Genomic DNA, 13,990 nt, shown 5'->3' on the forward strand with positions numbered 1-13,990 from the left:
CCTCTGTGAGGTTAACTTAAATACCTGTGCCTTCATGCCAAGGATTACCAGAAATTGAAAGGGTTCGTTATGCAAGTCGCTTTGCAAATGTTTTCACCACTCCTTTTTTGACTATAGGGAGTCGTTGGTCATAACTGAAAAAACTTATCCAAATCGTCAAAGAAAACAAAACATATACGTGGTTGACATGGGGATCGTATCCACGACATCCACCTTATTAGCAACTTACTGAGCTAATCGGTCGTCTGAGAGGGATGGATGATCAAAGACGGTATACTCTTAAATATGCCTTTTTAGGAAAAGTGTGAAGGTTAAGACGTTGTTTCATGAAACGTTTAGCATATAGGTAGCGTGGCCGAGTGGTCTAAGGCGCTGGTTTTAGGCACCAGTCTCTCCGGAGGCGTGGGTTCGAATCCCACCGCTGCCATATGGTTTGTTTTTGTCCTTGATCCCTTCAAAGATAGACAAGACCTCTGTGAGGTTAACTTAAATACCTGTGCCTTCATGGCAAGGATTACCAGAAATTGAAAGGGTTCCTTATGCATGTCGCTTTGCAAAGGTTGCAACACTCCTTTTTTGACTATAGGGAGTCGTTGGTCATAACTGAAAAAAAATATCCAAATCGTCAAAGAAAACTAAACATATACGTGGTTGACATGGGGATCGTATCCACGACATCCACCTTATTAGCAACTTACTGAGCTAATCGGTCGTCTGAGAGGGATTGATGATCAAAGACGGTATACTCTTAAATATGCCTTTTTAGGAAAAGTGTGAAGGTTAAGACGTTGTTTCATGAAACATTGAGCATATAGGTAGCGTGGCCGAGTGGTCTAAGGCGCTGGTTTTAGGCACCAGTCTCTCCGGAGGCGTGGGTTCGAATCCCACCGCTGCCATATGGTTTGTTTTTGTCCTTGATCCCTTCAAAGATAGACAAGACCTCTGTGAGGTTAACTTAAATACCTGTGCCTTCATGCCAAGGATTACCAGAAATTGAAAGGGTTCGTTATGCAAGTCGCTTTGCAAAGGTTTTCACCACTCCTTTTTTGACTATAGGGAGTCGTTGGTCATAACTGAAAAAACTTATCCAAATCGTCAAAGAAAACTAAACATATACGTGGTTGACATGGGGATCGTATCCACGACATCCGCCTTATTAGCAACTTACTGAGCTAATCGGTCGTCTGAGAGGGATGGATGATCAAAGACGGTATACTCTTAAATATGCCTTTTTAGGAAAAGTGTGAAGGTTAAGACGTTGTTTCATGAAACGTTTAGCATATAGGTAGCGTGGCCGAGTGGTCTAAGGCGCTGGTTTTAGGCACCAGTCTCTCCGGAGGCGTGGGTTCGAATCCCACCGCTGCCATATGGTTTGTTTTTGTCCTTGATCCCTTCAAAGATAGACAAGACCTCTGTGAGGTTAACTTAAATACCTGTGCCTTCATGGCAAGGATTACCAGAAATTGAAAGGGTTCGTTATGCAAGTCGCTTTGCAAATGTTTTCACCACTCCTTTTTTGACTATAGGGAGTCGTTGGTCATAACTGAAAAAAAATATCCAAATCGTCAAAGAAAACAAAACATATACGTGGTTGACATGGGGATCGTATCCACGACATCCACCTTATTAGCAACTTACTGAGCCAATCGGTCGTCTGAGAGGGATGGATGATCAAAGACGGTATACTCTTAAATATGCCTTTTTAGGAAAAGTGTGAAGGTTAAGACGTTGTTTCATGAAACGTTTAGCATATAGGTAGCGTGGCCGAGTGGTCTAAGGCGCTGGTTTTAGGCACCAGTCTCTCCGGAGGCGTGGGTTCGAATCCCACCGCTGCCATATGGTTTGTATTTGTCCTTGATCCCTTCAAAGATAGACAAGACCTCTGTGAGGTTAACTTAAATACCTGTGCCTTCATGGCAAGGATTACCAGAAATTGAAAGGGTTCCTTATGCATGTCGCTTTGCAAAGGTTGCAACACTCCTTTTTTGACTATAGGGAGTCGTTGGTCATAACTGAAAAAAAATATCCAAATCGTCAAAGAAAACTAAACATATACGTGGTTGACATGGGGATCGTATCCACGACATCCACCTTATTAGCAACTTACTGAGCTAATCGGTCGTCTGAGAGGGATTGATGATCACAGACGGTATACTCTTAAATATGCCTTTTTAGGAAAAGTGTGAAGGTTAAGACGTTGTTTCATGAAACATTGAGCATATAGGTAGCGTGGCCGAGTGGTCTAAGGCGCTGGTTTTAGGCACCAGTCTCTCCGGAGGCGTGGGTTCGAATTCCATCGCTGCCATATGGTTTGTTTTTGTCCTTGATCCCTTCAAAGATAGACAAGACCTCTGTGAGGTTAACTTAAATACCTGTGCCTTCATGCCAAGGATTACCAGAAATTGAAAGGGTTCCTTATGCAAGTCGCTTTGCAAATGTTTTCACCACTCCTTTTTTGACTATAGGGAGTCGTTGGTCATAACTGAAAAAACTTATCCAAATCGTCAAAGAAAACTAAACATATACGTGGTTGACATGGGGATCGTATCCACGACATCCGCCTGATTAGCAACTTGCTGAGCTAATCGGTCGTCTGAGAGGGATGGATGATCAAAGACGGTATACTCTTAAATATGCCTTTTTAGGAAAAGTGTGAAGGTTAAGACGTTGTTTCATGAAACGTTTAGCATATAGGTAGCGTGGCCGAGTGGTCTAAGGCGCTGGTTTTAGGCACCAGTCTCTCCGGAGGCGTGGGTTCGAATCCCACCGCTGCCATATGGTTTGTTTTTGTCCTTGATCCCTTCAAAGATAGACAAGACCTCTGTGAGGTTAACTTAAATACCTGTGCCTTCATGCCAAGGATTACCAGAAATTGAAAGGGTTCGTTATGCAAGTCGCTTTGCAAAGGTTTTCACCACTCCTTTTTTGACTATAGGGAGTCGTTGGTCATAACTGAAAAAACTTATCCAAATCGTCAAAGAAAACTAAACATATACGTGGTTGACATGGGGATCGTATCCACGACATCCGCCTTATTAGCAACTTACTGAGCTAATCGGTCGTCTGAGAGGGATGGATGATCAAAGACGGTATACTCTTAAATATGCCTTTTTAGGAAAAGTGTGAAGGTTAAGACGTTGTTTCATGAAACGTTTAGCATATAGGTAGCGTGGCCGAGTGGTCTAAGGCGCTGGTTTTAGGCACCAGTCTCTCCGGAGGCGTGGGTTCGAATCCCACCGCTGCCATATGGTTTGTTTTTGTCCTTGATCCCTTCAAAGATAGACAAGACCTCTGTGAGGTTAACTTAAATACCTGTGCCTTCATGCCAAGGATTACCAGAAATTGAAAGGGTTCGTTATGCAAGTCGCTTTGCAAATGTTTTCACCACTCCTTTTTTGACTATAGGGAGTCGTTGGTCATAACTGAAAAAAAATATCCAAATCGTCAAAGAAAACTAAACATATACGTGGTTGACATGGGGATCGTATCCACGACATCCACCTTATTAGCAACTTACTGAGCTAATCGGTCGTCTGAGAGGGATGGATGATCAAAGACGGTATACTCTTAAATATGCCTTTTTAGGAAAAGTGTGAAGGTTAAGACGTTGTTTCATGAAACGTTTAGCATATAGGTAGCGTGGCCGAGTGGTCTAAGGCGCTGGTTTTAGGCACCAGTCTCTCCGGAGGCGTGGGTTCGAATCCCACCGCTGCCATATGGTTTGTTTTTGTCCTTGATCCCTTCAAAGATAGACAAGACCTCTGTGAGGTTAACTTAAATACCTGTGCCTTCATGGCAAGGATTACCAGAAATTGAAAGGGTTCCTTATGCATGTCGCTTTGCAAAGGTTGCAACACTCCTTTTTTGACTATACGGAGTCGTTGGTCATAACTGAAAAAACTTATCCAAATCGTCAAAGAAAACTAAACATATACGTGGTTGACATGGGGATCGTATCCACGACATCCGCCTGATTAGCAACTTACTGAGCTAATCGGTCGTCTGAGAGGGATGGATGATCAAAGACGGTATACTCTTAAATATGCCTTTTTAGGAAAAGTGTGAAGGTTAAGACGTTGTTTCATGAAACATTTAGCATATAGGTAGCGTGGCCGAGTGGTCTAAGGCGCTGGTTTTAGGCACCAGTCTCTCCGGAGGCGTGGGTTCGAATCCCACCGCTGCCATATGGTTTGTTTTTGTCCTTGATCCCTTCAAAGATAGACAAGACCTCTGTGAGGTTAACTTAAATACCTGTGCCTTCATGCCAAGGATTACCAGAAATTGAAAGGGTTCGTTATGCAAGTCGCTTTGCAAAGGTTTTCACCACTCCTTTTTTGACTATAGGGAGTCGTTGGTCATAACTGAAAAAAATATCCAAATCGTCAAAGAAAACTAAACATATACGTGGTTGACATGGGGATCGTATCCACGACATCCGCCTTATTAGCAACTTACTGAGCTAATCGGTCGTCTGAGAGGGATGGATGATCAAAGACGGTATACTCTTAAATATGCCTTTTTAGGAAAAGTGTGAAGGTTAAGACGTTGTTTCATGAAACGTTTAGCATATAGGTAGCGTGGCCGAGTGGTCTAAGGCGCTGGTTTTAGGCACCAGTCTCTCCGGAGGCGTGGGTTCGAATCCCACCGCTGCCATATGGTTTGTTTTTGTCCTTGATCCCTTCAAAGATAGACAAGACCTCTGTGAGGTTAACTTAAATACCTGTGCCTTCATGGCAAGGATTACCAGAAATTGAAAGGGTTCGTTATGCAAGTCGCTTTGCAAATGTTTTCACCACTCCTTTTTTGACTATAGGGAGTCGTTGGTCATAACTGAAAAAAAATATCCAAATCGTCAAAGAAAACTAAACATATACGTGGTTGACATGGGGATCGTATCCACGACATCCACCTTATTAGCAACTTACTGAGCTAATCGGTCGTCTGAGAGGGATGGATGATCAAAGACGGTATACTCTTAAATATGCCTTTTTAGGAAAAGTGTGAAGGTTAAGACGTTGTTTCATTTAACGTTTAGCATATAGGTAGCGTGGCCGAGTGGTCTAAGGCGCTGGTTTTAGGCACCAGTCTCTCCGGAGGCGTGGGTTCGAATCCCACCGCTGCCATATGGTTTGTTTTTGTCCTTGATCCCTTCAAAGATAGACAAGACCTCTGTGAGGTTAACTTAAATACCTGTGCCTTCATGGCAAGGATTACCAGAAATTGAAAGGGTTCCTTATGCATGTCGCTTTGCAAAGGTTGCAACACTCCTTTTTTGACTATAGGGAGTCGTTGGTCATAACTGAAAAAAAATATCCAAATCGTCAAAGAAAACAAAACATATACGTGGTTGACATGGGGATCGTATCCACGACATCCACCTTATTAGCAACTTACTGAGCTAATCGGTCGTCTGAGAGGGATTGATGATCACAGACGGTATACTCTTAAATATGCCTTTTTAGGAAAAGTGTGAAGGTTAAGACGTTGTTTCATGAAACATTGAGCATATAGGTAGCGTGGCCGAGTGGTCTAAGGCGCTGGTTTTAGGCACCAGTCTCTCCGGAGGCGTGGGTTCGAATTCCATCGCTGCCATATGGTTTGTTTTTGTCCTTGATCCCTTCAAAGATAGACAAGACCTCTGTGAGGTTAACTTAAATACCTGTGCCTTCATGCCAAGGATTACCAGAAATTGAAAGGGTTCGTTATGCAAGTCGCTTTGCAAATGTTTTCACCACTCCTTTTTTGACTATAGGGAGTCGTTGGTCATAACTGAAAAAACTTATCCAAATCGTCAAAGAAAACTAAACATATACGTGGTTGACATGGGGATCGTATCCACGACATCCGCCTGATTAGCAACTTACTGAGCTAATCGGTCGTCTGAGAGGGATGGATGATCAAAGACGGTATACTCTTAAATATGCCTTTTAAGGAAAAGTGTGAAGGTTAAGACGTTGTTTCATGAAACATTTAGCATATAGGTAGCGTGGCCGAGTGGTCTAAGGCGCTGGTTTTAGGCACCAGTCTCTCCGGAGGCGTGGGTTCGAATTCCATCGCTGCCATATGGTTTGTTTTTGTCCTTGATCCCTTCAAAGATAGACAAGACCTCTGTGAGGTTAACTTAAATACCTGTGCCTTCATGCCAAGGATTACCAGAAATTGAAAGGGTTCGTTATGCAAGTCGCTTTGCAAATGTTTTCACCACTCCTTTTTTGACTATAGGGAGTCGTTGGTCATAACTGAAAAAACTTATCCAAATCGTCAAAGAAAACTAAACATATACGTGGTTGACATGGGGATCGTATCCACGACATCCGCCTGATTAGCAACTTACTGAGCTAATCGGTCGTCTGAGAGGGATGGATGATCAAAGACGGTATACTCTTAAATATGCCTTTTTGGGAAAAGTGTGAAGGTTAAGACGTTGTTTCATGAAACGTTTAGCATATAGGTAGCGTGGCCGAGTGGTCTAAGGCGCTGGTTTTAGGCACCAGTCTCTCCGGAGGCGTGGGTTCGAATCCCACCGCTGCCATATGGTTTGTTTTTGTCCTTGATCCCTTCAAAGATAGACAAGACCTCTGTGAGCTTAACTTAAATACCTGTGCCTTCATGGCAAGGATTACCAGAAATTGAAAGGGTTCCTTATGCATGTCGCTTTCCAAAGGTTGCAACACTCCTTTTTTGACTATACGGAGTCGTTGGTCATAACTGAAAAAACTTATCCAAATCGTCAAAGAAAACTAAACATATACGTGGTTGACATGGGGATGGTATCCACGACATCCGCCTGATTAGCAACTTACTGAGCTAATCGGTCGTCTGAGAGGGATGGATGATCAAAGACGGTATACTCTTAAATATGCCTTTTAAGGAAAAGTGTGAAGGTTAAGACGTTGTTTCATGAAACATTTAGCATATAGGTAGCGTGGCCGAGTGGTCTAAGGCGCTGGTTTTAGGCACCAGTCTCTCCGGAGGCGTGGGTTCGAATTCCATCGCTGCCATATGGTTTGTTTTTGTCCTTGATCCCTTCAAAGATAGACAAGACCTCTGTGAGGTTAACTAAAATACCTGTACCTTATTGCCAAGGATTACCAGAAATTGAAAGGGTTCCTTATGCAAGTCGCTTTGCAAATGTTTTCACCACTCCTTTTTTGACTATAGGGAGTCGTTGGTCATAACTGAAAAAACTTATCCAAATCGTCAAAGAAAACTAAACATATACGTGGTTGACATGGGGATCGTATCCACGACATCCGCCTGATTAGCAACTTACTGAGCTAATCGGTCGTCTGAGAGGGATGGATGATCAAAGACGGTATACTCTTAAATATGCCTTTTTGGGAAAAGTGTGAAGGTTAAGACGTTGTTTCATGAAACGTTTAGCATATAGGTAGCGTGGCCGAGTGGTCTAAGGCGCTGGTTTTAGGCACCAGTCTCTCCGGAGGCGTGGGTTCGAATCCCACCGCTGCCATATGGTTTGTTTTTGTCCTTGATCCCTTCAAAGATAGACAAGACCTCTGTGAGGTTAACTTAAATACCTGTGCCTTCATGGCAAGGATTACCAGAAATTGAAAGGGTTCCTTATGCATGTCGCTTTGCAAAGGTTGCAACACTCCTTTTTTGACTATACGGAGTCGTTGGTCATAACTGAAAAAACTTATCCAATCGTCAAAGAAAACTAAACATATACGTGGTTGACATGGGGATCGTATCCACGACATCCACCTTATTAGCAACTTACTGAGCTAATCGGTCGTCTGAGAGGGATGGATGATCAAAGACGGTATACTCTTAAATATGCCTTTTTAGGAAAAGTGTGAAGGTTAAGACGTTGTTTCATGAAACATTTAGCATATAGGTAGCGTGGCCGAGTGGTCTAAGGCGCTGGTTTTAGGCACCAGTCTCTCCGGAGGCGTGGGTTCGAATCCCACCGCTGCCATATGGTTTGTTTTTGTCCTTGATCCCTTCAAAGATAGACAAGACCTCTGTGAGGTTAACTTAAATACCTGTGCCTTCATGCCAAGGATTACCAGAAATTGAAAGGGTTCGTTATGCAAGTCGCTTTGCAAATGTTTTCACCACTCCTTTTTTGACTATAGGGAGTCGTTGGTCATAACTGAAAAAACTTATCCAAATCGTCAAAGAAAACTAAACATATACGTGGTTGACATGGGGATCGTATCCACGACATCCACCTTATTAGCAACTTACTGAGCTAATCGGTCGTCTGAGAGGGATGGATGATCAAAGACGGTATACTCTTAAATATGCCTTTTTAGGAAAAGTGTGAAGGTTAAGACGTTGTTTCATGAAACATTTAGCATATAGGTAGCGTGGCCGAGTGGTCTAAGGCGCTGGTTTTAGGCACCAGTCTCTCCGGAGGCGTGGGTTCGAATTCCATCGCTGCCATATGGTTTGTTTTTGTCCTTGATCCCTTCAAAGATAGACAAGACCTCTGTGAGGTTAACTTAAATACCTGTGCCTTCATGCCAAGGATTACCAGAAATTGAAAGGGTTCGTTATGCAAGTCGCTTTGCAAATGTTTTCACCACTCCTTTTTTGACTATAGGGAGTCGTTGGTCATAACTGAAAAAACTTATCCAAATCGTCAAAGAAAACTAAACATATACGTGGTTGACATGAGGATCGTATCCACGACATCCGCCTGATTAGCAACTTACTGAGCTAATCGGTCGTCTGAGAGGGATGGATGATCAAAGACGGTATACTCTTAAATATGCCTTTTTAGGAAAAGTGTGAAGGTTAAGACGTTGTTTCATGAAACGTTTAGCATATAGGTAGCGTGGCCGAGTGGTCTAAGGCGCTGGTTTTAGGCACCAGTCTCTCCGGAGGCGTGGGTTCGAATCCCACCGCTGCCATATGGTTTGTTTTTGTCCTTGATCCCTTCAAAGATAGACAAGACCTCTGTGAGCTTAACTTAAATACCTGTGCCTTCATGGCAAGGATTACCAGAAATTGAAAGGGTTCCTTATGCATGTCGCTTTGCAAAGGTTGCAACACTCCTTTTTTGACTATAGGGAGTCGTTGGTCATAACTGAAAAAACTTATCCAATCGTCAAAGAAAACTAAACATATACGTGGTTGACATGGGGATCGTATCCACGACATCCACCTTATTAGCAACTTACTGAGCTAATCGGTCGTCTGAGAGGGATGGATGATCAAAGACGGTATACTCTTAAATATGCCTTTTTAGGAAAAGTGTGAAGGTTAAGACGTTGTTTCATGAAACATTTAGCATATAGGTAGCGTGGCCGAGTGGTCTAAGGCGCTGGTTTTAGGCACCAGTCTCTCCGGAGGCGTGGGTTCGAATCCCACCGCTGCCATATGGTTTGTTTTTGTCCTTGATCCCTTCAAAGATAGACAAGACCTCTGTGAGCTTAACTTAAATACCTGTGCCTTCATGACAAGGATTACCAGAAATTGAAAGGGTTCGTTATGCAAGTCGCTTTGCAAAGGTTTTCACCACTCCTTTTTTGACTATAGGGAGTCGTTGGTCATAACTGAAAAAAAATATCCAAATCGTCTAAGAAAACAAAACATATACGTGGTTGACATGGGGATCGTATCCACGACATCCACCTTATTAGCAACTTACTGAGCTAATCGGTCGTCTGAGAGGGATTGATGATCAAAGACGGTATACTCTTAAATATGCCTTTTTAGGAAAAGTGTGAAGGTTAAGACGTTGTTTCATGAAACGTTTAGCATATAGGTAGCGTGGCCGAGTGGTCTAAGGCGCTGGTTTTAGGCACCAGTCTCTCCGGAGGCGTGGGTTCGAATCCCACCGCTGCCATATGGTTTGTTTTTGTCCTTGATCCCTTCAAAGATAGACAAGACCTCTGTGAGGTTAACTAAAATACCTGTACCTTATTGCCAAGGATTACCAGAAATTGAAAGGGTTCCTTATGCATGTCGCTTTCCAAAGGTTTTCACCACTCCTTTTTTGACTATAGGGAGTCGTTGGTCATAACTGAAAATAAAAATCCAAATCGTCAAAGAAAACAAAACATATACGTGGTTGACATGGGGATCGTATCCACGACATCCACCTTATTAGCAACTTACTGAGCTAATCGGTCGTCTGAGAGGGATGGTTGATCAAAGACGGTATACTCTTAAATATGCCTTTTTAGGAAAAGTGTGAAGGTTAAAACGTTGTTTCATGAAACATTTAGCATATAGGTAGCGTGGCCGAGTGGTCTAAGGCGCTGGTTTTAGGCACCAGTCTCTCCGGAGGCGTGGGTTCGAATGCCACCGCTGCCATATGGTTTGTTATGTCCTTGATCCCTTCAAAGATAGACAAGACCTCTGTGAGGTTAACTAAAATACCTGTGCCTTCTTGCCAAGGATTACCAGAAAGTGAAAGGGTTCCTTATGCATGTCGCTTTGCAAATGTTTTTTCCACTCCTTTTTTGACTATAGGGAGTCGTTGGTCATAACTGAAAATAAAAATCGAAATCGTCAAAGAAAACAAAACATATACGTGGTTGACATGGGGATCGTATCCACGACATCCGCCTTATTAGCAACTAACTGAGCTAATCGGTCGTCTGAGAGGGATGGATGATCAAAGACGGTATACTCTTAAATATGCCTTTTAAGGAAAAGTGTGAAGGGTGAGACGTTGTTTTATGAAACATTTAGCATGTAGGTAGCGTGGCCGAGTGGTCTAAGGCGCTGTTTTTAGGCACCAGTCTCTCCGGAGGCGTGGGTTCGAATCCCACCGCTGCCATATGGTTTGTTTTTGTCCTTGATCCCTTCAAAGATAGAGATAGTGAGTGAGTTTTGTTTCATACCGCCTTTTGCAATATTGGAGGAATATGAGGGCGGGGGACACCAGAAATGAGTTTTACACATTGTAACCATGTCGTGAAATCGAACCCGGGTCTACGGTGTGACGAGCGAACGCTTTAACCACAAGGGTACACGACCGCCCCTAGGTCCTTTCAAAGACAAATACGTATCGTTGGCCTGTATGCATGGTAAATTACTAAACAATGTTGGTAGTGTGAAGATGTGGGCAGTCTCTCCGGAGACTGATAGAACAGACTTGGTGCAAGTTCTGGGGAATTTAACGGCACAACGATACACGGATGAGATTATTCGGTCACACGTCAACCAGCCATTATGCAACAAGCTAACGTCATTTTCAAGCCGGACAACGCCCATCCTCTCACGACAAGAATGATTCCAGCCTTCTTCGGGAATCACAATATCCAGCTTTTGCCATGGCCCTCGATGTCTCCAGAGTTGAATCCAGCCGAACATTTATGGGATGCACTGGATCAACGACTGCGAACACGCCAGCAACAACCGCAGAACCCCCGACAATTGGCACAAGCACTGCTCACAGAATGGGGGAACATTTCCCATGCAAACAATTCGGGATCCATGAGGCGACCATGCCAGTCACGTTTCGTCTCTAATGCTGGCCATACATAACACTGAGAACATATGACCTTCACTTTGAAACTCTACTGTTTAACGTGTGCCATATGGAACCTGGGTCAATGACAATCAGGTATGCCAATTTTGAACAAACGATTATCAAATGTTGATTATTCACTGATTTACGATTTTTTATATGATATATAAAATATACATCTAAAATCGCTTTTGACTAGGATATTAAATAAAAAATGGACTATATATATATATTTTGCAAAAACGCAAAAGCGGTTTTAGATGTACATTATACATATCATATAAAAAATCGTAAATCATTTACATGTAGTAATGAACATTTAATAATCCTTTGTTCAATATATACTGAACCAAATTAAAAACTTCACAATCCTAAAATTTTAACATTTTGACCAGTTATCATTGTGGGCCCATATTGTGTATTTAAACAGTAATGGCCACGTATTGTCTTCAGATAACACCCGTTTTTGTGCAGGTGAATCGATCAAAATCATGTGCACAGCACTACAGTGGCAAAAGTGGTTTGCAACTGGTCACGTGGCCATAATACGGCACGTGTTTTCAGCCATACTTGTTAGCAGACATTAACAAAAAAAGAAAAACACAAGAAAACAAAAGTCTTTACGGCCATTTGTCATGCCACGCCTTTCAAATGTGCAACGTGAAAGTGTCATCGGCATGTTGCAGACGGGAACGTCCGTAGATGAAGTCGCTAGGACGATGGGTTGTAGTCGACGGACTGTTTATGATTTACAGACGCGTCTACAGCAAACGGGTACCACCGCTGATCGTCCTCAGGCAAGTCGAGCACGTGTGACGTCACATGCAGAGGATCGTCAGATTGTCTTATGTCACCTCCGTAACCAGAACTGAACTGTTTAGGGCTAGACTGAGTGCGCCAACTGTTTTAAACCGTCTGAGAACTGCTCACCTTCAAGCACGACGGCCATACTGCGGGCCGATTCTGACTCAATTACACAGACGTCAACGTCAATTGTGGGCACAGCGACACTGACGATGGACTCAGAGGAATTGGAAACAAGTCGTCTTCAGTGATGAATCCCGATTTAATCTTCGATTTGCTGATGGTAGGACGAGGGTGTGGAGGCGCCGTCATGAACGTTACGCCCAGGGTTGTGTACAGGAAGTTGACAGATTTCGAGGCGGAAGTGTCATGGTGTGGGGTGCTTTCTGTGGCAATGCAGGTTCCAGGCATCTTGTCATCCGTGGCAACCTCAACGCTGCTGCTTACCGCGACCAGGTACTGGCACCAGAACTTCTGCCTTTTATGGCAGCACATTGACCGGTTTGATCTTCCAGCACGACAATGCCAGACCCCAAGGAATTTCCTTCAGAATGCGGGAGTCAACGTCATGGACTGGCCGTCAAGGTCTCCCGACCTAAATCCCATCGAACATGTCTGGGATGCTCTTGGCAGAAGTCTGCGCACTCTCCAGAACCAACCACAGAATTTGCAAGATCTTGGCACCATTTTGCAGCAACAATGGCGTCGTCTTCCCAATCATGTGTTCCCAAGCATCACAAGGTCCATGCGGAGGCGTTGTGTTTGCAGTTGTCAACGCACATGGTGGCCATACACGCTACTGAACTTGTGTGCCATCAGATTCTCGTGCTTGGGACGTATGATTTAAACTGTTGATGTTATTACCGAATACCGTAGGTGCTTGGAACAAATTATGGTTACCACCGTTAATTAAAATCCATCCATCCATCCAAAATACATTTGTCCGTTGTATATCATATACTACTCAATTGCAAAAGAAGTTAAGGATCACCTGATTCTTTCATATTACAATAGTTAATCTCTCATGCCATGACAGATTAACTTTACCAATATGAAAGAATCGGGTGATCCTTAACTTCTTTTGAATAGAATATATGGGATTACTTTTAAAAATGTGAAGTTTTTAATTTGACTCAGTATATATCACAGCGAAAAGCTTCGCCCCGGACGACATGGCTCACCCACCCACTGAAAATGTACTACAACATTATATATATATATATATATATGAAAATGTACTAGAACAAATATATTTACGAAAATGTACTACAACATATAATATATATATGAAAATGTACAACATGTAGATATATGTATATATGAAAATGTACTACTACAACATACATATATTCATATATATGTTGTAGTACATTTTCAGTGGGTGGATGAGCCACATCTTCCGAGGCGCCGCTTTTCGCTGTGTAGAGTTACTTGAGAACGCCAGAAACCTATTATTGTGGGTTCGAATCCCGGTATGCCCCGGTTATGTTTCTAGGTTTGGGTTTGTCAGTACTACGTGCTCGTGGGTTACACCAACGTGGTAAACGTCTGAGATCGGCATCATTCCCACATTAAGCCGACACGCCGTATTTAACTGGAATATCGTTAAAAGCGGCGTCAAAACCCAATTCACTCAATTGATTCTGAAATTATTTGACATGGTTGCCAAGAAACTTTTATTTAAACGAAGCCCTCGTATTTTACGCAATAATTTCATGGTTTACAGTTTTATCCCGT

The 13,990-nt window shown here is 42.9% G+C and overlaps 23 non-coding genes across 23 annotated transcripts; all 23 read left to right on the plus strand.

Annotated features, from left to right (window-relative positions):
* The first annotated feature begins 345 nt into the window (after positions 1–345).
* On the plus strand, positions 346–427 carry Trnal-uag. The gene has a single exon. It is a non-coding gene; the product is annotated as a tRNA-Leu (tRNA).
* A 387-nt stretch (positions 428–814) lies between these two features.
* Positions 815–896, plus strand: Trnal-uag. Its single transcript has one exon. It is a non-coding gene; the product is annotated as a tRNA-Leu (tRNA).
* A 388-nt stretch (positions 897–1,284) lies between these two features.
* Positions 1,285–1,366, plus strand: Trnal-uag. Its single transcript has one exon. It is a non-coding gene; the product is annotated as a tRNA-Leu (tRNA).
* Positions 1,367–1,754: 388 nt separating this feature from the next.
* Trnal-uag lies at positions 1,755–1,836 on the plus strand. Its single transcript has one exon. It is a non-coding gene; the product is annotated as a tRNA-Leu (tRNA).
* Positions 1,837–2,223: 387 nt separating this feature from the next.
* Positions 2,224–2,305, plus strand: Trnal-uag. Its single transcript has one exon. It is a non-coding gene; the product is annotated as a tRNA-Leu (tRNA).
* Positions 2,306–2,693: 388 nt separating this feature from the next.
* Trnal-uag lies at positions 2,694–2,775 on the plus strand. The gene has a single exon. It is a non-coding gene; the product is annotated as a tRNA-Leu (tRNA).
* Positions 2,776–3,163: 388 nt separating this feature from the next.
* Positions 3,164–3,245, plus strand: Trnal-uag. The gene has a single exon. It is a non-coding gene; the product is annotated as a tRNA-Leu (tRNA).
* A 388-nt stretch (positions 3,246–3,633) lies between these two features.
* Positions 3,634–3,715, plus strand: Trnal-uag. The gene has a single exon. It is a non-coding gene; the product is annotated as a tRNA-Leu (tRNA).
* A 387-nt stretch (positions 3,716–4,102) lies between these two features.
* Positions 4,103–4,184, plus strand: Trnal-uag. Its single transcript has one exon. It is a non-coding gene; the product is annotated as a tRNA-Leu (tRNA).
* A 387-nt stretch (positions 4,185–4,571) lies between these two features.
* Positions 4,572–4,653, plus strand: Trnal-uag. The gene has a single exon. It is a non-coding gene; the product is annotated as a tRNA-Leu (tRNA).
* Positions 4,654–5,041: 388 nt separating this feature from the next.
* Trnal-uag lies at positions 5,042–5,123 on the plus strand. The gene has a single exon. It is a non-coding gene; the product is annotated as a tRNA-Leu (tRNA).
* Positions 5,124–5,510: 387 nt separating this feature from the next.
* Trnal-uag lies at positions 5,511–5,592 on the plus strand. Its single transcript has one exon. It is a non-coding gene; the product is annotated as a tRNA-Leu (tRNA).
* Positions 5,593–5,980: 388 nt separating this feature from the next.
* Positions 5,981–6,062, plus strand: Trnal-uag. The gene has a single exon. It is a non-coding gene; the product is annotated as a tRNA-Leu (tRNA).
* Positions 6,063–6,450: 388 nt separating this feature from the next.
* Positions 6,451–6,532, plus strand: Trnal-uag. The gene has a single exon. It is a non-coding gene; the product is annotated as a tRNA-Leu (tRNA).
* Positions 6,533–6,919: 387 nt separating this feature from the next.
* Trnal-uag lies at positions 6,920–7,001 on the plus strand. Its single transcript has one exon. It is a non-coding gene; the product is annotated as a tRNA-Leu (tRNA).
* Positions 7,002–7,389: 388 nt separating this feature from the next.
* Positions 7,390–7,471, plus strand: Trnal-uag. Its single transcript has one exon. It is a non-coding gene; the product is annotated as a tRNA-Leu (tRNA).
* Positions 7,472–7,857: 386 nt separating this feature from the next.
* Trnal-uag lies at positions 7,858–7,939 on the plus strand. The gene has a single exon. It is a non-coding gene; the product is annotated as a tRNA-Leu (tRNA).
* A 388-nt stretch (positions 7,940–8,327) lies between these two features.
* On the plus strand, positions 8,328–8,409 carry Trnal-uag. The gene has a single exon. It is a non-coding gene; the product is annotated as a tRNA-Leu (tRNA).
* A 388-nt stretch (positions 8,410–8,797) lies between these two features.
* Trnal-uag lies at positions 8,798–8,879 on the plus strand. The gene has a single exon. It is a non-coding gene; the product is annotated as a tRNA-Leu (tRNA).
* A 386-nt stretch (positions 8,880–9,265) lies between these two features.
* Trnal-uag lies at positions 9,266–9,347 on the plus strand. The gene has a single exon. It is a non-coding gene; the product is annotated as a tRNA-Leu (tRNA).
* Positions 9,348–9,735: 388 nt separating this feature from the next.
* On the plus strand, positions 9,736–9,817 carry Trnal-uag. The gene has a single exon. It is a non-coding gene; the product is annotated as a tRNA-Leu (tRNA).
* A 388-nt stretch (positions 9,818–10,205) lies between these two features.
* Positions 10,206–10,287, plus strand: Trnal-uag. Its single transcript has one exon. It is a non-coding gene; the product is annotated as a tRNA-Leu (tRNA).
* A 387-nt stretch (positions 10,288–10,674) lies between these two features.
* Trnal-uag lies at positions 10,675–10,756 on the plus strand. The gene has a single exon. It is a non-coding gene; the product is annotated as a tRNA-Leu (tRNA).
* Positions 10,757–13,990: the final 3,234 nt, after the last annotated feature.

Source organism: Haliotis rufescens, unplaced genomic scaffold (assembly GCF_023055435.1).
Source record: "Haliotis rufescens isolate VD_foot unplaced genomic scaffold, xgHalRufe1.0.p SCAF_15, whole genome shotgun sequence".
Lineage (NCBI taxonomy): Eukaryota > Metazoa > Mollusca > Gastropoda > Lepetellida > Haliotidae > Haliotis > Haliotis rufescens.